The sequence below is a fragment of the Macaca mulatta genome, chromosome 2, assembly GCF_049350105.2.
Source record: "Macaca mulatta isolate MMU2019108-1 chromosome 2, T2T-MMU8v2.0, whole genome shotgun sequence".
Lineage (NCBI taxonomy): Eukaryota > Metazoa > Chordata > Mammalia > Primates > Cercopithecidae > Macaca > Macaca mulatta.
This window is the reverse complement of record NC_133407.1, coordinates 124,564,423-124,586,701: the sequence shown is the minus strand read 5'-3', so window position 1 is coordinate 124,586,701 and position 22,279 is coordinate 124,564,423. Positions and strand designations below refer to the sequence as shown.

The 22,279-nt window shown below is 38.7% G+C and overlaps 1 protein-coding gene across 18 annotated transcripts in view; it reads left to right on the top strand.

The window, feature by feature from the left end:
- The window catches only part of FHIT (fragile histidine triad diadenosine triphosphatase), a 1,490,910-nt gene that overhangs the window by 229,356 nt on the left and 1,239,275 nt on the right, over nucleotides 1–22,279 (top strand). For 3 of the 18 annotated variants that reach the window (XM_077990315.1, XM_077990320.1, XM_077990327.1), the window contains 3 exons: nucleotides 18,166–18,230; nucleotides 18,726–18,790; nucleotides 20,902–21,034. The exons of 6 other annotated variants lie outside the window; for them this stretch is intronic. The gene's annotated coding sequence lies outside the window, so the exon portion shown is untranslated. The remainder of the gene's footprint in view (nucleotides 1–18,165; nucleotides 18,231–18,725; nucleotides 18,791–20,901; nucleotides 21,035–22,279) is intronic. 9 more of the 18 variants (XM_077990319.1, XM_077990324.1, XM_077990326.1 and 6 more) reach the window with 6 other exon arrangements.

Genomic DNA, 22,279 nt, shown 5'->3' with positions numbered 1-22,279 from the left:
TTCTGAGAAATGTCTGTTCATATCCTTTGCCCACTTTTTAATGGGGTTGTTTGTTTTTTTCTTGTAAATTTGTTTGAGTTCTTTGTAGGTTCTGGATATTAGCCCTTTGTCAGATAAGTAGATTGCAAAAATTTTTCCCATTCTGTAGATTGCCTGTTCACTCTGATGGTAGTTTCTTTTGCTGTGCAGAAGCTTTTTAGTTTAATTAGATCCCATTTGTCAATTTCGGCTTTTGTTGCCGTTGCTTTTGGTGTTTTAGACATGAGGTCTTTGCCCATGTCTATGTCCTGAATGGTATTACCTAGGTTTTCTTCTGGAGTTTTTATGGTTTTACGTCTAAGATTTAAGTCTCTAATCCATCTTGAATTAATTTTCATATAAGGAGTAAGGAAAGGATCCAGTTTCAGCTTTCTACTTGTGGCTAGCCAATTTTCCCAGCACCATTTATTAAATAGGGAATCTTTTCCCCATTTCTTGTTTTTCTCACGTTTGTCAAAGATCAGATGGCTATAGATGTGTGGTATTATTTCTGAGGACTCTGTTCTGTTCCATTGGTCTATCTCTCTGTTTTGGTACCAGTACCATGCTGTTTTGGTACCAGTACCATGCTGTTTTGGTTACTGTAGCCTTGTAGTATAGTGTGAAGTCAGGTAGCATGATGCCTCCAGCTTTGTTCTTTTGACTTAGGATTGTCTTGGCAATGCGGGCTCTTTTTTGGTTCCGTATGAACTTTAAAGCAGTTTTTTCCAATTCTGTGAAAGTCATTGGTAGCTTGATGGGGATGGCATTGAATCTATAAATTACCTTGGGCAGTATGGCCATTTTCACAATATTGATTCTTCCTATCCATGAACATGGTATGTTCTTCCATTTGTTTGTGTCCTCTTTTATTTCACTGAGCAGTGGTTTGTAGTTCTCCTTGAAGAGGTCCTTTACATCCCTTGTAAGTTGGATTCCTAGGTATTTTATTGTCTTTGAAGCAACTGTGAATGGAAGTTCATTCCTGATTTGGCTCTCTGTTTGTCTATTACTGGTGTATAAGAATGCTTGTGATTTTTGCACATTAATTTTGCATCCTGAGACTTTGCTGAAGTTGCTTATCAGCTTAAGGAGATTTTGGGCTGAGATGATGGGGTTTTCTAAATATACACTCATGTCATCTGCAAACAGGGACAATTTGACTTCTTCTTTTCCTAACTGAATACCCTTGATTTCTTTCTCTTGCCTGATTGCCCTAGCCAGAACTTCCAACACTATGTTGAATAGAAGTGGTGAGAGAGGGCATCCCTGTCTTGTGCCAGTTTTTAAAGGGAATACTTCCAGTTTTTGCCCGTTCAGTATGATATTGGCTGTGGGTTTGCCATAAATAGCTCTTATTATTTTGGGATACATTCCATCAATGCCAAATTTATTGAGAGTTTTTAGCATGAAGGGCTGTTGAATTTTGTCAACGGCCTTTTCTGCATCTATTGAGATAATCATGTGGTTTTTGTCTTTGGTTCTGTTTATATGCTGGATTACATTTATTGATTTGCATATGTTGAACCAGCCTTGCATCCCAGGGATGAAGCCCATTTGATCATGGTGGATAAGCTTTTTGATGTGCTGCTGGATTTGGTTTGCCAGTATTTTATTGAGGATTTTTGCATCAATGTTCATCAGGAATATTTGTCTAAAATTCTCTTTTTTGTTGTGTCTCTGCCAGGTTTGGGTATCCGGATGATGTTGGCCTCATAAAATGAGTTAGGGAGGATTCCTCTTTTTCTATTGATTGGAATAGTTTCAGAAGGAATGGTACCAGCTTCTCCTTGTACTTCTGGTAGAATTCAGATGTGAATCCGTCTGGTCCTGGACTGTTTTTGGTTGGTAGGCTATTAATTATTGCCTCAATTTCAGAGCCTGCTATTGGTCTATTCAGGGATTCAACTTCTTCCTGGTTTAGTCTTGGGAGAGTGTAAGTGTCCAGGAAATTATCTATTTCTTCTGGATTTTCTAGTTTATTTGTGTAGAGGTGTTTATAGTATTCTGTGATGGTAGTTTGTATTTCTGTGGGGTCGGTGGTGATATCCCCTTTATCATTTTTTATTACATCTGTTTGATTCTTCTCTCTTTTCTTCTTTATTAGTCTTGCTAGTAGTCTATCAATTTTGTTGATCTTTCCAAAAAACCAACTCCTGGATTCATTGATTTTTTTGGAGCATTTTTTGTGTCTCTATCTCCTTCAGTTCTGCTCTGATCTTCGTTATTTCTTGCCCTCTGCTAGCTTTTGAATGTATTTGCTCTTGCTTCTCTAGTTCTTTTAATTGTAATGTTAGAGTGTCCATTTTAGATATTTCCAGCTTTCTCTTGTGGGCATTTAGGGCTGTAAATTTCCCTCCAGACACTGCTTTAAATGTGTCCCAGAGATTCTGGTATGTTGTATCTTTGTTCTCATTGGTTTCAAAGAACATCTTTATTTCTGCCTTCATTTCATTATGTACCCAGTAGTCATTCAGGAGCAGATTGTTCAGTTTCCATGTAGTTGAGCAGTTTTGATTGAGTTTCTTAGTCCTGAGTTCTAGTTTGATTGCATTGTGGTCTGAGAGACAGTTTGTTATAATTTCTGTTCTTTTACATTTGCTGAGGAGTGCTTTACTTCCAATTATGTGGTCAATTTTGGAATAAGTACGATGTGGTGCTGAGAAGAATGTATATTCTGTTGATTTGGGGTGGAGAGTTCTGTAGATGTCTGTTAGGTCCGCTTGGTGCAGAGTTGAGTTCAATTCCTGGATATCCTTTTTAACTTTCTGTCTCGTTGATCTATCTAATGTTGACAGTGGGGTGTTGAAGTCTCCCATTATTATTGTATGGGAGTCTAAGTCTCTTTGTAAGTCTCTAAGGACTTGCTTTATGAATCTGGGTGCTCCTGTATTGGGTGCATATATATTTAGGATAGTTAGCTCTTCCTGTTGAATTGATCCCTTTACCTTTATGTAATGGCCTTCTTTGTCTCTTATGATCTTTGATGGTTTAAAGTCTGTTTTATCAGAGACTAGGATTGCAACTCCTGCTTTTTTTTGTTCTCCATTTGCTTGGTAGATCTTCCTCCATGCCTTTATTTTGAGCCTATGTGTGTCTCTGCATGTGAGATGGGTCTCCTGAATACAGCAAACTGATGGGTCTTGACTCTTTATCCAATTTGGCAGTCTGTGTCTTTTAATTGGACCATTTAGTCCATTTACATTTAAGGTTAAGATTGTTATGTGTGAACTTGATCCTGTCTTTGTGATATTAACTGGTTATTTTGCTCGTTAGTTGATGCAGTTTCTTCTTAGCATCGATGGTCTTTACATTTTGGCATGTTTTTGCAATGGCTGGTACCAGTTGTTCCTTTCCATGTTTAGTGCTTCCTTCAGGATCTCTTGTAGGGCAGGCCTGGTGGTGACAAAATCTCTAAGCATTTGCTTGTCTGTAAAGGATTCTATTTCTCCTTCACTTATGAAACTTAGTTTGGCTGGATATGAAATTCTGGGTTGAAAATTCTTTTCTTTAAGAATGTTGAATATTGGCCCCCACTCTCTTCTGGCTTGTAGAGTTTCTGCCGAGAGATCTGCTGTTAGTCTGACGGGCTTCCCTTTGTGGGTAACCCGATCTTTCTCTCTGGCTGCCCTTAACATTTTTTCCTTCATTTCAACTTTGGTGAATCTTACAGTTATGTGTCTTGGAGTTGCTCTTCTCGAGGAGTATCTTTGTGGCATTCTCTGTATTTCCTGAATTTGAATGCTGGCCTGCCTTACTAGGTTGGGGAAGTTCTCCTGGATGATATCCTGAAGAGTGTTTTCCAACTTGGTTCCATTTTCTCCCTCACTTTCAGGCACCCCAATCAGATGTAGATTTGGTCTTTTCACATAATCCCATACTTCTTGAAGGCTTTGTTCATTTCTTTTTCCTCTTTTTTCTTTAGACTTCTCTTCTCGCTTCATTTCATTTATTTGATCCTCAGTTGCTGATATTCTTTCTTCCAGTTGATTGAGTCAGTTACTGAAGCTTGTACATTTGTCACGTATTTCTCGTGTCATGGTTTTTATCTCTGTCAGTTTGTTTATGGCCTTCTCTTAATTGATTATTCTAGTTATCCATTCTTCCATTCTTTTTTCGAGATTTTTAGTTTCTTTGTGCTGGGTACATAATTCCTCCTTTAGCTCCGAGAAGTTTGATGTACTGAAGCCATCTTCTCTCAACTCATCAAAGTCATTCTCCATCCGATTTTGATCCGTTGCTGGTGATGAGCTGCGTTCCTTTGGAGGGGGAGATGTGCTCTTATTTTTTGAATTTTCAGCTTTTCTGCCCTGCTTTTTCCCCATCTTTGTGGTTTTATCTGCCTTTGGTCTTTGATGATGGTGACATACTAATGGGGTTTTGGAGTGGGTGTCCTTTCTGTTTGTTAGTTTTCCTTTTAACAGTCAAGACTCTCAGCTGTAGGTCTGTTGGAGATTGTTTGAGGTCCACTCCAGACTCTGTTTGCCTGGATATCAGCAGCAGAGGCTGCAGGAGATAGAATATTGCTGAACAGCTAGTGTTCCTGTCTGATTCTTGCTCTGGAAGCTTCCTCTCAGGGGTGTACCCCACCGTGTGAGGTGTGGGATGTCGGTCTGCACCTAGTGGGGTATGTCTCCCAGTTAGGCTACTCAGGTGTCAGGGACCCACTTGAGCAGGCTGTTCTCAGATCTCAACCTCCCTGTTGGGAGATCCACTGCTCTCTTCAAAGCTGTCAGACAGGGTCATTTGCATCTGAAGAGGTTTCTGCTGCTTTTTGTTTAGCTACGCCCTGTCCCCAGAGGTGGCTGACTCTTACTTTCTATAAAACATGGAACAATCAACTCTTGATATTATCTACTCCTTGCACAATTCTGCTACAATGCGAAATATTTAGATAAACCTTAGAACCAATTAACTTATTTTGTGTGCAGTTAAGCTGGTGATATAAGAAATATCAGAAAGGACTTTAAATACATCTCTTAAAATATTGGCAGTGTCAATACTGACAGGACTGAAAGAAAGCTTGTAGTCTAAAGACAAATATGCAGGCATTTGCACAGTATCTTCCTTGGCCATCAGGTGGAACAGAATATCAAGTTTGATCCCTGTTGGTTGTTTAGTCCAGACTGACCAAGCAGCAGATAAACCCAGATGCTGTGTGGCTGTGCATGATACTTAACCTTTCTAAACTTTAGTTTTGTCATCTGTAAAATGGCAATGGTAAGAGTACTTATTACATAGGATTGTTGAGTCACATAAATGATTGAATGCATGTAAAGCATTTTGTAAGAGCTTAATATTGTTAGCCATTGTGATTATCAGTAGGTCTGCAATATATTACCCTAAGTGGAAAATATGGACTAATATTGGATCAGTTGAATTAAATATATTTTCAGTTTGATACAAGTATAAGATCACCCCAGATCCAATAAGTTCAATCAGTTGTTCACCATTTACTTTTTTTTTTTTTTGGTAATCAAATGTAGGAATGCTTTGTCATCAAGTATATAAATAGCATAGGCATTTTTGGTAATAATTGAAGATATGCCCAGAGATACCATGCTTCAGGTGATGTGAATAATTCTTAGAATAATCACTTGATGTTAATTACCACCTCTTTCTAGTTTCAAGGTGCCACTTAGGTAGATGAAACTTCTGGCTGTATAAAAGATTTGTTAATGTAAATCTTCTGCACTAGTGACTGTTAGGGTAGGTCTAAAATATCACCTGGTCATAGAATTCTCTCCAAAATAGTAAAGAAATCTACAAGCTCTTTTCGTTATTTCCTAAAAGGTATTTGTAACCACACTAACTATGAAAGGCTACCCAAATATTATATTTTCCCATTTTTGTCAAAGATTATGTTACTTTCATGTTGTAATTTTCATTATTTATTTATTAGAAGTTCCATCAGACAGAATATATATCTTTCTTAATAATACCAGAAAGGAAATGAATGAATCATTAATCTTGGATAGATGAAATATTTTCAGACATGTACTCCATTCTCAAATCATAACAAAAGGAGTCCTTGGTAGTGAGAATGTTAGGAAGCTCTTCTTTGAGTAGGTTGATTTGGGAGCAGCGGGGCAGGAGTAGGCATTATTATTCATATGTAGTATCTATATAATAACTCTAGCATATTAATTTGATCTGTATTATAGGAACATGATTTTACAGCAACCAGTTAAAAAACAATTTCATTGACTTTCACCAAGGCATCAGTTTAATAACCATTTGGCCAACTGGTCAAATTTGAAGACTCTTATTTCTCAAGATCAAATTTCATATATAGTAGTGGAGGAAAGCACATCACCATTTCAGAGGAGAAAGCACAAAAATAGGAACTAAGGACGAATTAGGGAACCCATAAGAAACAGAACCAGAGCATACATCAAGTGGCCTTCTGACACCAAGTGAAGCTCATGCCTGCACCCTTGCTGCTCTTCCAAAGAGACACAATGGGACCCTGTCTATTGCTTCTTAAACTGGGGCAAAGTTTATGTTTTGTCTGATTGGCTGCCTCCTCATTCTTCAGTGGGCCCAGTAAAGTATGTTAAATACTGTCGGTGAGTAAAATTGCTGAGGGAAGAAACACAATTATTGGGCAATGTTTCTTGGGAGTTTCAGGGTAATAAAGCAGAGTCTGGAAATAAGACCATGTGAAATATCGAGTAGCTGTATCAGATTGTGGAATCAACTTACTGAGGAGGTTAGCTGCCAGTTTTCTGCAAAAAAAAAAAAAAAAAAAGCCCAAATTAGTTCCATTATTTTAGTAATTATTATTTAACATGTGCTAAGTGCCCACAGCATGTTGGTGCCTTCATATGATATCAGAACGCACTATGGAGGGAGCTGAACTTGTTATTGGATTTAATTAATTTCTTGAGTTAATTGCCAATGTGGGCCACATTTCTTATGTGAGTAAAATTGGAGTGTGAGAAAAGATAATGTCCCTCCCTCATTAAGCTGTCCACGTTAGATTTACAGGGCGACAGTCAGGCCCACTCAATCTTAGTTTTGATAGCTTTCATTACTGACATCACAGAGTAAGTGGTGATCTGTCCTTTCATTATTAGACTCAACCCAATAACTGTTGCACAGACACAACCACCTCTATCAGGGAGGCTTCAAAGAGCTGTTTGTAGTTTGATGCTTAGCTTGTCATTTTTTTTTTTTTACTTGCTATCCCCAGACTTCTTTTGTTCTCCCAATGCAGGGAGAATTGCAGTGCAGGGCCCTGCCTGACACCTGCCAAGAAGGGTAGCCCTTGCCAACTGCTGCCTTCCCTGGAGCGGGAATCAGTTAGTGACTTCTGCAAGTGATGTGACTTTAGATCTTAGGAAGTTTTTCTCACACAGTTACATAACTGACATGTGATTCCCCTCCATCCCCAGCTTGTGCTTATAAAACACTGTGGACAATACCTTTTAAAATGGCTGAGATATCATTGATTACCTGCAAAAACTGGAAGACCATTTGTATGCCTGTCTTTTCTTCAATGTTTGCTTCTACAGGGTCTTCGGTTGAATTCCCTAGAACTGGAGATGGGTGTGCAGGTGATTAATAAGAGAGGGCTCTTGGGAGAAACCAGGAAGGGAGTGAGGGAATTAGGACAAGGAAGTGGAAGAAGCTACCAAGGTTGTAGTTTCAGGTGAAATTAATCTGATCACATGGGGAGTCTCGGGAGCATGAAACATACTATAGAGTCAGTTCTGCCTTGAGACAGGAGTGTAGGATTTTGTACCTTACCTTCCCACCATTCAGTTTTTAGCTATGGACCCTGGGTGAAGGCCGAGTTTAGTGATATATCTCCCCACAACCTCTGGGTGTTGCTCTGGTCACTCAAGGGCAATTCTTTGGAGAAGATGGGCAGCAACACCTGTAGGGAGGAATGGGACACCAAATTGGTAAAAGGGCAGAGATCTGAGTGGAGCATCAACAGCTTCTGAAGTGTGGGGAACACATTCTGTAGTTGCAGAGGGCATTTGCATGCATAAGGGAACCCAAGTTTCCTTCGAGTTACACAATTTTGTGGCAGAGTGAGAAAGCATTGTAACCCTATTGACTCCTGGTTTTGTGGTGTGACTCTGTCTTTAGTAGGAGATTAAGAACTGGCAGAAAGATGAAAATCACATATTATATTTTTTAGGTTTATGGAAGATGAAGTTAGTAGTTCTCAAATAGATATGCACCTGAGAAAAAGAATATGAAACTTCTTAACTCCACTGAACCTAATGAATTTATTGCTCCTCCATCAATTTCTAGTAAACTGTTGTTAATGCCTGTAAAGGTAATTAAACATGACAGATGAAAAAAAGATTACACTCTCAGGCCAAAGAGGGAGTAAGGTATGCAGAGTGTCTGGGGGCTACAAAATTCAGCCTCTTGTTCCATCAAATGACAGGGTCTAACTTTGTGATGTAAACACATTATTGCAAATGTCAGTGCACAGAGAATTGTTTAGACAGACTGCAAAGCTGATTACTAAAGAAGAAGCAAAGCAATAAAATACAAAACAACATTTCATTGACCCAGTTATAATTCCAACTTTTTATCTCTTTGGATGAACTATTGCATATAGAGACTTTTCTATGATAAGCTTTTAAAAAATAAGAGAGCAAGATGAAAAAGACAACAATTAATATTAATATTAAAATGTTACGCACATTAATGTAAATTATAAAACATTTTATATCTCAAACTGCAAAGAATATATTCTGTGGTTAATTGTTCTTTCTCTATTTCCCCTCCTTTCTAATCGAAAGTATCAACAGCTCAATATTATAAATCAAATTATGAAACTTTCTACTATGTAAGTTTCTGAACTTAGCCATGTATATATTTGCATCTAGATAATTTCTGGAGGATGGAGTAAAGATGCTTTATTGATTCTGTATATTTTATTTAAAAATACTTTTTCAGCAGTAATTCAGCAAACTTAAAGGTTTGTAAGGAGAAAATGTGTTATGTATATTTTATTTAAAAGTGTGATGCAGTTCTCCAAATGCAATTAATTGTAAAAAAAAAAAAAAAAAAAAAAAAAGAATATATTTTTCAAATCAATGGGGGATTTTTTGGTGCCTTCTTTTGATTTTTCATACTTTTTTTTCAGATAGGAAATTTTATATATAAAAGTTGGTAGTGTCTTACTACATAAATCTCATGTCATCCCTAAAATATTTCTCACCTTGGATTCATAAAATATTTTTAATTTCATGGATAATTTTGCTTTTTAGCATTTGTTATAGTCATTGATGTTGCTGTTTTTATGACAGAGTAATTTTTAATAACATTTTGGTTCAGTTGTGTTCAAATGATAAAAGAAAGAAATTTCCTTAAAAAATACTGCTTGAGATTACCTTCTGAGTCTTCTTTTGGCATCTTAATGTCAAATCCCGTATTTGAGAGCAGTAATCCATGTTAAAGGGAGGTTCAAAATTGCAATTATACCATTAACCTTGGCCTTTTTCAAGTGAAACTGTTCTACAAGTTCTCTTTGCCATCAGCATGTTTACCAAGCTCTTTATTTTCAAATGCAACCTTTGTTTTAAGCATGGAGGTAACTGCTCTTCCCGCTCCCTACTTATCACCCAAGAGCTGTTTTCCACTGCTGCTTTCCCTTGCCTGCTCTTCCCTCTTTCACCCTCAGATTCTAAACTGTGTAGATAAGTGGAGTGGGTGAGGACACAGCTGGCAAGGAGGAGAGGGGCCATTTCCACTTCCGGGTCCTTTCCTCAAAAGAAGACTTGCTGAGAGCCCAGCCATGTTGGAACTAACCTCCCCAACTGTAAGTGGCTACCTTGGCCTAGTGTTCGCTGTGCTCCAGGCTCTGTTCCAAGTGTTCTAAATGCATTCCTTCTTTCACTCTTCACATCAGGTCTAGGCACCACACATATAATTACTGCATTTCACACACAGGGAGACCGAAATTCATAGTGGCCCAGCCATGCACCATACAGCCTGCTCTGAAAAAGCTTCTTCTTGCGACTGAGGGACCAGGATTAACAAATATTTATCAGTTCCACTACTTCAACTATATATTGAAACTTTATTTAAGGAATTCTTGGTGTCAGTTACAGAAGTTCTTTGGCCCTAGGTTAAAGTGGGGTGGTTCTTACCATCACTATTACCACCATCATTTATCACTGCTGCCATAATTATCATCGTCATCATCACCATCACCATCACCAGTACCATCACCATCTCCATTGCAATCATTATCATCCTGCTTCTCCTCATCATCATATATAACAGTTATTGACTATCTCTTCTATGGCAAGCCCTAAGTTAGATGCTTACGTTTCAGCAAGCTTTTTTCTAATTCCCCTCGACGTGATAAAAATAAAATTATCTAATATGGACAGGTAACCCATCTACATAAAATAATGGAGAAATCATTAGCCTAGGAATTTGACAGATCTGAGTTCCTAATTATAAGCAATAATTATAGGCAACGTATCTCAGCTTCATTTCTTCACCTTTCCCAAGAGCTTAATAATTCCTTTCACATTTTCGAGATAGAGTGAAATAAGATGGGATATATAGCAAATGCTTAGCACTTTGCTGCAATCATACTAGCCACCCAGGAAATGTTGGTTCTTCTCCCTCTCTGCTGTACCTCTCATGTGGGGAGAAAATGCTGGGAGGCATAGATAATTGCTAAATTGAATTGTATAATGAAAAAAATCCTGTATTATATATTTAACAATTTACATTTCTCATTTACTTACTATGTTTGAGGTATGTTTGAGTGCATAATTTGCTTTACATCATTTAATTTTCACAGCAGCTCTCTGCGGTCGGCAGCTGATTGATTTTCTTAATACCAGGAATCAGGGATGCTATCCTTTTCCACCTGCTGACCTATATGCTTCATCAGTGGATTTTTTTGCCTTCTGGCCAATGGGGGGACCCAAGCAGGAGAATGGAAAATGGTAGGAGAGTGAGGTCAAGGCATTAGTTGCCCTGGAACCCTCCCTGTGGACTCCCTCCCTGTGGACTCCCTTTGAGCTGGCTATGTTCCTCTAGCAAAGGAGATAGCTCTTCCTGAGGTTGACCTCTCCACCAGACCTTCTCTTTCCAAGTTCTGGTCAGTGCTCCTTCCCCTTCTCCCTTTACGTTGTGCGATGATAACGGCTCCAGAGTATTGAATGTCCCTTATGGTTTCCCTACATACTACCCAAAGTTTTATAAATAGTCCCTTTATTAAACCTTCCTCAAATTATTCTAATTTCAGTGGGGCATCTGTGTCCTGCTCAAATCTTACCAATACAGAAGAGGAGAAACCAGGCAACTTTTTTGAAACTGCGTGTGTACACTGGGCACACACTTTATTTGGGGTGGCTTGGGTGGATACTGGTAGAGTTGATTGGGGAGCTAAAGACACTCGGGTCATGTTTGCCATTAACATTAGCAGGATCTATTTTTATCAGTGTCAATGGATATTCAGAACTTTTGTTTCACCATGGACATAATCTGTGTTCACCTTCTTTCACTTGCACAATATTCATGTGGCTCCGACACTAGATTTTGCACTCCTTTAGGGTAGGGATTCTTCTATTCATCTCTGTGCCCTCAACACAAGTACACCACAGTGCTTAGTAGGCACTCAGTACAGTCATTATTTAATAATCTGTCTGCCTACCCCCAAGCATAAGGATGACCTGAAGTAAGTACACAGGTACAGCTGCAGAGCATGTTTTGCTTCTTGATGTGAGCTTCCATAAAAAACCAAACTGATCTATGTGTTATATCTGTAAATATTACAGAAATGGACATGCCAGATTTCTCTTCTTTAGCATCTGCTATAAGGGAAAAACTAGGCAGATGCCTGGAAGGCATAGGCAATTGCAACTTTTCAGTAAGATATACTGATCTGGTTTTAATTTGAAATAATAAAGAACATTTTTTTCTTCTCTTTGGACTGTTTTGCCTGTTAAAATTGGTTCCAAAATGTTCTCAATTACTGGATATTGATATTTCTCACTTTGAAAGCTTGGTTGCAGATACCCTGGTAATCATTTTTTACCTTTTAATTAATGATAAGCACTGGAGAACTCAGTACTAGAGCAGTCGTAGCTTCCGTTTTTAAGGGGCATAAACACAATGTGGTAGCGAAATGAATATTATAAATGAATATTAGAATTATCAGAATTCTTTAAATGAAAGCTTTCCTCACTAATGTTTCAGTACATTTAAATAAAAGAAGGATAAAAGCTTGGTAGTGCTTGGTCAATTCAGTGGCTGTGTTTTAAAGTCTAATTTGTAAAAGAATAAGAATTCAGTTATCTTTTAAATTAGGATAAATTTCTTAATCTTACCAAGGAATAACAGTGTGGCATGCCCCTTTAGATAGATGGCTTTTCTTTTCCAGATTGCAAATGGCTCTAAGTGTGCTGAATTTACCGACAAACGGTATGGGTCTCAATGGAGAGACACTTTCTGTAGACTGACGTGGATTCCTCTTGGGAGAATTTATATACAATAAATTATTTATATAAAAACCTAAGGTTCTTCTCCTGTGCTTTAGTTTTAATTTTATATCACTGCCAAGTGCCACAAGTAATCAGAATAGGTCTGCATTTGCTAGGAGCGAACTACAACAAAACCCCTTTCAGCAGCATTCTTAATTGCACCAGACCTTGAGAAAGGGATTACAACAGAGATGGGCTAGGGTCAAGAAAGTGTTGAATTGCAACCCAGGAACTGGCATAGAGTTTGCTAAGCCACTGAAGGGATTCCAGCCAAGCAACTATAAGAAGGCGTATGGAGGAGGAAATTGGGCCGGGAGTAGGAGAGGTTAATGGAGGTGGGCATCTGAGATGGGTTTACAATCCACTTTCCGATGATAGATGCAGATGCCGGCACATAGCAGAGGAAGAAATACCTAGAATTTTATTACGATTTCTTACCCTGAGCAATCAATGGGCCTAATTTTAAAAAAAGAAACAAACTTTAATTTTTGTCATAGAAGTAGTGAGTGGAATGGTGGTCACTAGAGGCTGGGGGATAGGGAGAGGGAATGGGGAGATGTTCATCAAAGGGTACAAAGTGGCTGGGTGCAGTGGCTCATGCCTGTAATCACAGCACTTTGGGAGGCCGAGGTGAGAGGATCGCTTGAGCACAGGAATTTGAAACCTGCTAGGGCAGCATAGTGAGAACCTGTCTCTACAAAAAGTAAAAGATTGGCCTGGCGTGTTGGCACATGCCTGTAGTCCCAGCTACTTGGGAGGCTGAGGTGGGAGAACTGCTTGAACCCAGGAGATCGGGCTGCAGTGAACTGTGCATGTGCCACTGCACTCCAGCTTGTGTGACAGAGCAAGACCTTGTCTCAAAAATAGAAACAAAAACCAGGGTTCAAAGTTTCAGTTAGAGAGGAGGAATAAGTTTTTGAGATCTATTGCACAGTATTGTGACTATAGTAAATAAAAACATATCACATATTTTAAAATTGCTGAGTATAAATTTCAAATGTCTCACGGCAAAAAAATTATAAGTGAGATGATAGATATGTTAATTACCTTGATTTAATCATTCAACATTGTATGCATATATCAAAACATCACATTGCACCCCCTAAATATATGCAAGTATTATTTGTCAATTAAAGGAAACTTTAAAATTTGAAATAACGGTAGATACACAGAAACTAACAGAGAAATGTGGAGGGAGGGCCTGTGTACCCTTTATTCAGCTTTCCCCAATGTTAATATCTTGCCTAACTAGGGGACAATAGAAAAACCAAGAAATTGGCATTAGTACAATGCATATCCATAGAGCTTATTCAGATTGACCAGTTATGCACGTACTCATTTGTGTGTGTGTGTATGTGTGCATGTGTAGCTCTACGCAATTTTATCATAAGCGTAGCTTCATGAAACCACAACCACTATCAAGATACTTCATTGTCCCATCATCAGAGACTCCCTCATGCTATCCCTTTAGAGTCAACACCTATTCCCCACCCCATTCTGAACAACTAGCCACCACTACTCTATTCTCGATCTCTATAATTATCATATTTCATGAATGCTATATTAAAGTAGTCATATAGTATGTATCTTCTTGAGATTGGCTTTAATTTCTACTTAGCATAACTTCCTTGATGTTCGTCCAGGTGTGTGTCAATAGTTCGTTCCTTTGTATTCCTAAGTAATGTTCCGTGTTATGATATATCACAGTTTGTTTTACCATTATCCATTGAAGGATGTTTGGATAATTTTCATTTCTTGGCTATTACAAATAAAGCTGCTACGAACATTCATGTTTAAATTTCTGTGTGAAAATGAGTTTTCATTTCTCTGTGACAAGTGCCTGAGAGTGCCACTTCTGGGTAATATAGCAGGTTTATTTTTAGTTTTAAAAGGAACAGCCGAACTATTTTCTAGAATAGCTGTACTGTTTTACATTCCCATCAGCAATGTCTGAGTGATCTAGTGTCTCTGCATCCTCACCAGCATTTGATGTTATCACTGCTTTTTTTATTTTAGCCATTCTGATAGATATGTAACAATATTTTTGTGGTTTTAAATTGCATTTCTCTTATGGCTAATGATGTCGAACATCTTTTTGTGTGCTTGCTACCTGTATATGCTCTTTGGTGAGCTGTCTCTCTTCATGTTTTCTGCCCAATTTCTAACTGTTTATTGTTTTTTTATTTTCTGTTGAGTTTTGAGAATTCATTCTATACTGTAGATAGTAATTCTTTGTTAGATATATGGTGGGGATGGCCTAGGGCCTCACTGCCCATCGCTGCCCTAGTGGTAGAGTAGGGGCTGGGGCTGGGGCTTCCCCACTGGGTCTCTACTGGACTTCCCCTAAATGACCAGAGGGAGCAGGCTCTCCCTGTTGCTGTTTTGGGGTTACAGCCCTCTCTGGAACCCAGCATAGGGTATATTGGAAATAAAAAGGAAACCCAGGGAACTCACCAGGTTGTTGTCCCTCAAGTACTGAGGTGCCCAGTCAGTTTCCATCTCCTTATTTTCCCAGGTTTTAGAGTTCTTTATCACTTCCTGTTGAATAATTTCTGGGGTATTTAGAGGGAAAGAGTAGAGAAAAATGAGTTCACTCCACCTTTTTGCAGAACAAGCCAGTAGATCTGATATCTAAGAAGCCATTTAGTATCAAACACAACAGGACTGATTTTCCTGGAGATGTTATCTGATGGACAGAAGAGTATTATAAGCTTTGACCTTTTAATGTCTTAACATTGTGTCTCAAATAGCCCTTGTGTTATGATGGTTGTCTAAGATTAAAAGCTTAAAGGTGACTGTCCTTAAAGCTCGAGCTTAAACCTGTTTTACCTAGTCTGGAACAGAAGTATTGCATGGACTCTGTAATGCACTGTCCAGGTCCTCCTTTAGGAGCTAAGGGCTTATCACCCCACTTGCTGTGGTGCTGCCCATAGACAGCCCTCTCCCAAAGGCATACTTCTTTCATGAGGTGGCCTGCTTCCAGTGACTGATCACTGCAGGGTAAAAAGGCCTCTGCCTTTTCCCCCTCACTCAGGACATTCCATGTTACAATCTGAATGTTTGTGTACCCCCATCATTTCTTTTTTTTTATTTTTAAAATTTATTGATTATTATTATTATACTTTAAGTTCTAGGGTACATGTGCATAACGTGCAGGTTTGTTACATATGTATACTTGTGCCATGTTGGTGTGCTGCACCCATCAACTCGTCAGCACCCATCAACTTGTCATTTACATCAGGTATAACTCCCAATGCAATCCCTCCCTCCTCTCCCCTCCCCATGATAGGCCCCGGTGTGTGATGTTCCCCTTCCCGAGTCCAGGTGATCTCATTGTTCAGTTCCCACCTATGAGTGAGAACATGCGGTGTTTGGTTTTCTGTTCTTGTGATAGTTTGCTAAGAATGATGGTTTCCAGCTGCATCCATGTCCCTATGTTGAAATCCTAACCCTCAAGGTGGGGCCTTTGGGAGGTGATTAAGTTGTGATGGTTCCAGCCTCATGGATGGGATTAGGGCCCATACAAAAGAGGCCCCAGGGAGCTTGCTAGTCCCTCCACAGTGTGGAGGACAGAGAGAAGCCATCATCTGTGAACCAGAAGTGGGCCCTCACCAGATATCAAATCTGATGGTACCTTGATCGTGGATTTCCCAGTCTCCAGAACTATCATAAATAAATTTCTGTTGTTTGTGATATTTTTTACAACTGCCAGAATGGGCTAAGACACCCTTTCTTCATTACTCCCCACAAACTACCATTTCGATGACTTCTCCTTCAGCTCACCTGCTTCCTCCTCTCTTTCCATTTCCTTCTCCAGGTGTTGATCCCCAAAGAATTCCTTTTAAACCTTTCTTCAAGCTAAATGCATGAGAAATCTGTTTCCCAGGAACTTAACCTACCTCAAAAGTGCTTTGCAGATGTTCTATCTTTTTCTAAATAGAATTGTTCATTTTAAGGAGATCACATACTTCCTATTCCAGAATAATAGTGTCTTTTTAAAAAATGTAATGATGACCATACTAGATAGTAATCCTATTTGCTTTCACAATCTTCACTTTGGATAATAAAAAGCTGGGATGTTGTGGATTTCTCTACAGTGTTTGAAATCTATAACCTGAGAACTGTAGCTTGGAATCCTGTTAGATTTCCTGCAACTGTTTGTTTTTATGAAGAGCCATCACCAAACACAGCCGGTTTTGTAGATTATTGTTTCAGAAAGTTTACTCAAGTCTGCAGTGATATCTTCTGCAGCTGCTCTTAATATTACGACCCTGCATGCTAAGTGTATGGTCCTTAGCATTGTATTCTCCATGTGGCTCTCTAGTCTGAGTTTATTTGCTTAATCAGGAGGTTCGGAACAAAAACATGGCTGTGGCAGTGTCCTTACTTATCTATAAGCTTTTTGCTTGGCTGCCAGCTGATTGCAATGTATAAACAGTAGTTTGCACATTACCCAGTCATATACATGTCCTGCCAAGAGCTGGTTACTCTTTCACGTATCTCCTTATTTATTTCCCACAGTGCCTTTAAATTACTATGTGGAGCTCTCCTGTGCACTTAAAGTCGCTTGTCTGCCCTCTGCTTGTTCATTTAGACTTTTCGCTACCTGAGTTATGGTGAACCATGAAAAAAACTTAAATAAGTCTACCTCCTCTTTTTAAAAAAGGTTGCTATGAAGGTGTTATATATTTGACTGTGTGCAGTAAATATGTACCTAAAGACACCAATAAATTAAATTTTTGTAAGCCTAATACAATGTAAATGTATTAAAAGAGCTCACTATTCCTATGGAGAGTTTGTTCTTAAAGGTAAATGATAAACCTTTTATTCATGTTTAAATCAAGCTTTTAACTCTATTAGGGTCTTTCTGGAAAAAATGTATGTGACGATGAGCCAGATGAATTCTCATATTTCTTTCTGAACGGCCATATGGTTCAAATGAGCTCAATTAGGTGTAGGGAGGGGATTAATAAAAGTAGACTTTGATAAAATTAAGGACATTTGTTTCTCATAGAAGTTACTTGATGATGACAATCTCTAAGAAAATAATGTAATGTTGACAAACATTTAATGAGAAAGTGCATCCTCAAAAGCTTTAACCCTACTAGTTTATTAGAAGTCCAAATGAGTATCTATTACAAATATTTACTTAAAATATTTCCCTGATATTACAACATGTAATACCCTTTAAAAAGTGTTGCTCTTGAATAACAAGCAAACAAACGCAAACTCAAAAAACCTGCTACTGTCTATCCAGGGTATATCCTTGGAAAATGAGGGCTCATCTTACTGGTTATTTCTTTCTCCAGAGTATATCCTTGGAAAATGAGGGCTCATCTTACTGGTTATTATTTCATCATGTGATGTCAGTTGTTAATAGTGTCTTCATAGGTGTTAAAATTATGGGAACTATCTTGAAAGTTGACTTTCAAAAAATGTCATCATTTGGTGATGGGGCAGATCCCCTGGTCCTTTTCAGCCTCAGTTTCTTCATCTGCAAAATGGCTAAAGTGATATTTATCTCAGAGGTCACGTGAGATTTAATTCAGTTGAGAGTACTTTGTGATCTTTATAGTTATAATCAGATATAGGCTGTTATTTCTGATTTTCTAGATATTTCTTCTGAAGACATAATTACAAGAATATTATTCCTTGGCCTAATGCTTTCCAGGTTTGGACACCCCTCCATGGATTTCTTTTTGGAGATTTGCAGTTGCAGTGCCAGTGCCAGAGAAGGTGTGTTTTGTTTTGCTTTACTTTTTTTTTTAAGAGAAAACTGAGGCTCCAAGGTGTTATACAATTCACGAATTCATGCTAGGTCATATATTTAATAAGCAGCAGACCAAATAATCAGGCTTTCTGACTGCTAGTTACTTCTTGCAGGGTCAGAAATGTAAATACTGTAATATGAGGACAAAGCAGGTAATGGAGATGAGTGAGTATAAAACTATAGGGAGTGGTGGGAACATTGGCAAACTAGAGCCAGTTTTGATCCAGAGATGACCGGGAATCATGCACCATCCACACCCCCGCAACACTCCCACCCCATAGCTTCAGTCAATTGTTGTCAAGTAGTCTTTCTGGTCCAGTGTGCTAAGATCTTCTAATTTTTTTTAAAGGGAAGTCAGAAATTTAGATCTTTATGTAAAATTGACACCTACTAAAACAGAAGAAAACAAAGAGACAAACACAAACCAGGTAGTACCAGTGCTTTCCCTTTCTCTGTTGCAGCCTGTGGCTGTGAGGTGCACCTTCTCCCTGGTTTTGGATCCATTGGATGCTGTATGAAGGAGAGGGTAAGGCGTCCAAGGGCAGGGATTCTGCCACATGTATTGTTGCATCCCCAAAGTCTAGCCAGGTGCCTAAAATTAGATACTGCACTAGGAAATGCCTTTGAATAAAGAATAAAGAATAGCAACAACAGACCAAAGAGTTTCCACACAAACTTTGGGAACCTGAGTCAGCACACAGGCCTGCAATGTGGAGTTAGCTTTACTCGACAATGCTGAGAAGCACATTAGAAATATTCAGCCAGTTAATAATTTCTCTTATTGTTTTTTCAAATGGAAATTTAGGAGTGGCAAAATGAGGGTGAAATTTTAATTCATTTCTTGAATTACTAAACACTATTGATCACACTAAATACAGCATATGCCAAACATATTTTTGTTAAGTTTTCTTCAATGATTTCTATCAGAATGCTCGAAACTTTCGGGCATAGTGGTGTGTGAAAATGATTATTCAAAGCATTCTCTCTTCAAATGCACCCATACATAAGCAGGGATTCAAAGGATCTCCTTATTATAAAGGAAAAAGAATTGCCATGTGACCCTTTGGTTAATATTGGTTATATGTATGTGAGTATGTGGTCATGGATTCAAACGCATAATTCTAAAATGTTTAGAAATGCTGCATCTACTGTATTATGGACATTAACATTTTTCATGACCAAAGCTTGCCACATTATTTTTCTTTAAACAATAAAATAGAAGCAATAGTATTTAGGTTGAGCCCTCACAGCAACCACAAAATGCCACAATTAAGAACAAAATCATAATCTGTATACTATTTGAGGCTGGTTTGACAAGATAGAGTTATAGATTGATGTAATATTTTGTTCCACCTTTAGAACATTTCATCACCCCATTTTAATTAAGATTAAGAGTTAGAGGAGCACATATCTGGAACCGTGTCTTGCACCACGTTTTGCATCCGGGCTTTGGATAACCCGTTGAAAGCAAAACAAGACAATCTGCCTCCCACCATCTCGTCACACTCTGACTTCAAGTTCAGCTTCACAGTTAAATAACTTGCCAACTTCGAATTAGCAATAAACAGCAACTCAAGACCTGTAGGGCTTATAAGCAAGTGAGAAGTGGTGCTTGGAATGATTACATTCCTAAGCCCACAATTATCACAGTTCAGAACTAATTTTTATGCCTTAAATAAAACCAAAAGAATCTACACAAAGCACTTCGTTTTCTGGGAAGGTTAAATTAAAATTAAAGTGTTCACTGGAAAGTCATCCTCTTTAAAATGCATTTGCTAAGAACCTCTTACTTGAGGAAAGAGTAGCTACTGTAATTTTAATTTTTCAGGTGTAAATCCTTTTACTCCTTACAATAGATATAGAGAAGCCACTAGTATTTATTTTTTTAAGTGTGATATTTTAAAAATCCTTTTTTCCAGACAGTTCTTCCTGGCTTACAGATTGTATACATTTACACAATATGATAATTTATTAACTAAAATGGGTAGCAACTGAGAGTGCTTGAAATGGAAACAGACAATTTCAGAGAGACCTAAAGCAGGCAATGGATAATAGCCGGAGTAGCACCTTGGATTATGTCACGCGTCTTCTGTAAAAAGTGCTAGTGCTTTTGCAGCTCTCTGAAACATTCTGCATCACATCCAGGTCAGGGTGGGGAGAGGGAAAGACCACTGGGACACCTGTAGTCGTAGCAACTGTGTTCCTGCGGCATGAAGAGCTGGGAGGAGGAAGAGGTAAATCTCCCTCCCAGCCGTGGCAGCTCAGCTGTTTGGGGGCTTGTGGGAATTTCTTCTGAGATCCCTGTTAACTTTCATATGGTAAAAATCTAACAAGTTATCTTGTTGACCTTTGAGGCAGCAGAGGTGTTACACTTTTCTCTCTCTCTCTCTCCCCCCCCTCCCTCTCTCTCTTTCTCCCTCTCCCTCTCCCTCTCTCTCTCTCTCCCTCTCCCTCTCTCTCTCTCTCTGATGGAGTCTCGCTCTGTCGCCCAGGCTGGAGTGCAGTGGCGCGATCTCTGCTCACTGCAAGCTCCGCCTCCCGGGTTCACTCCACTCTCCTGCCTCAGCCTCCCGAGTAGCTGGGACTACAGGCACCTGCCACCACGCCTGGCTAATTTTTTCTTTTTTTTTTCATTAGAGACGGGGTTTTCACCGTGTTCACCAGGATGGTTTCAATCTCCTGACCTCGTGATTCGCCCGCCTCAGCCTCCCAAAGTGCTGGGATTACAGGTGTGAGCCACCGCGCCCAGCCGGTATTAAACTATTTTCCCGTGAGTTCTCTCTGGAATAATGAGTGCTTTTTAAATTAAACTAATTTTTAAAAAATTTCTAAGCATTTAAAAAGCTGGATTTCTAGATTCTCTTAGAAAATTGGAAAACCTGGCACCACTGTACCACTATTATTCCTCCATGGGAGCGACTGGCTGGAGCTCAGCTGCAGCTGTGACGTTTCCATGAAGTGTGAGCTGCTTATGTAACACCAGCGCCCTTTCCGGTTGTAGTGTTTTCTCACCTGTCTGGCTTGCTTGCTAGGGCACTTGCATCTATCCATTTTTTTTTTATTGATTTCCAGGCTCAGATTCCCATTGCCCAATAGACATTTTGGTCTCAATGTCCCTTCCGCTCCTGGTTCAACATCTCCAGTGCCAAGATCTTTATTCCCAACCATGCCCAATGTTGCTTTAAGTACTTGATCTGCATGATCTTATTTAATTCTCTAAAAGGTGAGTATGCTTATTTTCCATTTTGCAAATGTAGAAACTGAGGTTAGAGGCAGAATTTGAATTTGAAATGGCTTGATTTCAAAGTCCATATTCGGTCTCATTTCCGTCTCAGGAGGGTGAATGCATGTTTTTCTTCCTTGTTTTCATTCTTTTTGTAATGTGCTTAGGAAAATCAAGTATAACTAAACATGTAATACACTTGGTGACTTTATTGCTTCCTCTTCCCCCACATTCTCCATCCTTTAAGACATGTATAACTGTTAGGATTGTTAATTCCCCATTTCCACAAGGAGAGAATCTTAGCTCTCATAGCAATTCAGAATAGTCTGGATCATTGCCATCCAAATGAAATACATGTGAGCCACATATATAACTTAAAAAAATGTTTAATAAGCACATTAAAAAGTTCAATGAAAGAGGTAAAATAAATTTAAATAGCATATTTTATTTAACCTAATATCTTTAAAATATCATTTCAGCATGTACAGCAAGTAATTAATATTTGAACATTATTGAAGAGTCATATTTTATATTCTTCTTTTGGTAGTAAGTCTCTGAAATCTTGCGTATATTTTATACTCACAGCACATCTCAATTCAGAGTAGTCACATTTCAGGTGCTCAATAGACACGTGGCTCATGGCTGCTGTCATTGACAGCCCAGGTGTATATCATTAGCCTTACATACAAAGGAAGAGTAAGATAGAGGGATCAGGTTCCTGTTATGGCCAAGGCATAACTCAGAATTTCTAGGCCCTCGTTCAGACCTCCTCCTACAAACCAATGTTATGAG